We start from the raw sequence: 2,330 nt of genomic DNA on the forward strand, positions 1-2,330 counted from the left end.
CCAGAACGCCGACACCTCCTCATCTCCACCGCTCCCATGTTTTATTTTGTGTTGCCATAAGTTAGTCTCTCTGCGTTTCTGCGCTGGGCTAATATAATAAAATGGTGGCTTCACAACACTTTTTTTGAGTTTTACGGGTTGTGGTTTGCAATCCGCCCAGCAAATCAGAAATATAGCTCTTTTCTCACAAGAGAGCCGCATGAGAGTCCCTGCTCTCTAGCAGGGGGTAAAAAGGTTCTCATGAACTAATTTTTGTTCCGGCTCTTTTTGGTGTGAACGCGACATTTCGGAACTATATCGGAACTAAAGTAGGAAAAGTACTCCGGTGTGAACGCGGCTATTGTGTCTAGAGAGCGATGAGTAAGGCAATACATGCACAATATTTGTATAACACTTTAGATTAAGGTACATATATTCACCATCAACTAGTTAACATAGTCAAAATACTAGCTTATTGTTTTTGAACAAGACTTCACTTTAAAATAGGGAACATATTCTGAGATAGAAATACCACATTTTGAGTTATTTTGACACGATTAACACTCGTAGTTTCATGTCTTGTTACATAAGAACAGACCATATTTGTTAGGTGTTATGAGAGAGTGCCCTATTAGGCCCATATTGAGCATAGTAAGACCCAAAGTCATGTACAACAACGTCCTTACTTACAATAAATAAGCACTTAACAGAGGGTTATTGAGGACACACTCAACTAATGGCCTAGTACTTGTAGAATATGGTCATGTAGAATAAGGCATTAATACGTGTTTTATAATGACTAACAAAGAGCCAATAAACTGCTAATATGCATGTTAATGAACAACTAGTTGATGGTGAATATGTGTACCTTAAAATAAAGTGCTCTTAAAGATCTGTAATGCTTGTAAACACGGCTCCTTCTAATAATAAGTGAGTGGTTGTTTTAAGAGAGCGACTATAAACCAGATGCATGTCATAAAACCCCCTCTGGACCAGGCTGTAAAACACAAAGACATATACGGTGAGGGGGGTTTCAGGAAGAGGGTGACCTGATAACCCCAAGTTACTTATCTATCAGTATTAAAAAACACTTTATCCTAAACCTCAAAACATAATTTAATCAAGAATTCAGGAGTGTATTCCTTAAAGGTTACAATTGAAACACCTTTAAAAAGACTGAAGTCCACCGCAGACGGACCACTTTCGGACAAAATGTCCTCTCCATTAAAGGCAGCTCATTGTGGAATAGCCTCCCAACTGAGATACGGGATTGTCCCACTCTCAATAGTTTTAAAGGTCAACTCAAAGAATGGTTGAGAAACAAACAGACGTGCAATCACCGCTAAATGCACTTTAATCCAGGGGTATCTCCTCTCTTGCACTTTATGTATCAATGCTGTTATATTGTATTGAATGATGAGTGACGCGTCCTAAAACCCGGAAGTGAGTTAGCATTTTTACCACTTCCGGTTCGATCGACAAAAAGCAAAGCAATTTCTCCATAGGATTTTAAAAAATAGCTTGAAATAATGTCTGTGGTTGAGACACATTTAAGAGACGGATCACGTTTTGTTCTACGACATTAAAAACATCAGCAGTGACCCCACGGGTGATTTCTGAAGAGTTGACCTGTCTGAAAAACGATGGTTGTTAACAAGTGGTTGAAAAGGACTACAGAAGTTGTGGAGGCCGTTGTACGTCATTACACCGAACACGTAAACACCCCTCTAAGTTAGTTTGCCGTAGCTTGAAAGCAAGTACCTGCCTCCTGCAAACTGTTAAAACAAACGCTTCAACTTGTACCATTCAGAATCTGTATGTTTGAATATGGATCTTAAGTTGGCGTGACGTTGAAGTCGTGCTGCTGTACTCGGCTGTAGTTCGTTTATAGCATAACGTTAGCATTTTGCTTCTGGCGATTAGATTTACGATTAGAAAATTATAAAAGTAGGGTAGACACAGAGCCGGTTAGGGTTAGGGGTTAGGGGTTAGGGCTGGCCAACATGAGGCCCCACGCAAAGTTATATAACGAGGCCCTCTGTTTCGCGAGCGTCGACGGTGGGAGTGGTGCTAGTGGAGCCTCGCAGCGGCGAAACCGTGCCGCGCCACACTAGTAGGTGTGCCGCATTTTCGGCTCAGTTGAGGCACCCTCCTTAAGATGAGGCCCCCTCCGCAAGGTGAGGCCCCACGCAGTCTGCATGATCGGCCTGTAGGGGGGGACGGCCCTGGGTAGACATGTGGAGATTATCCGACTGGACAAAACTTGATCCGTCTCTTAAATGTGTGTCAACCACAGACCTTATTTCGAGCTATATTCCAAAATGTTATGGAGAAATTGCATTGGTTTTTGT

This window comes from Notothenia coriiceps, unplaced genomic scaffold, assembly GCF_000735185.1.
Source record: "Notothenia coriiceps isolate Sejong01 unplaced genomic scaffold, NC01 NC01_scaffold00001552, whole genome shotgun sequence".
In the NCBI taxonomy this organism is placed as follows: domain Eukaryota; kingdom Metazoa; phylum Chordata; class Actinopteri; order Perciformes; family Nototheniidae; genus Notothenia; species Notothenia coriiceps.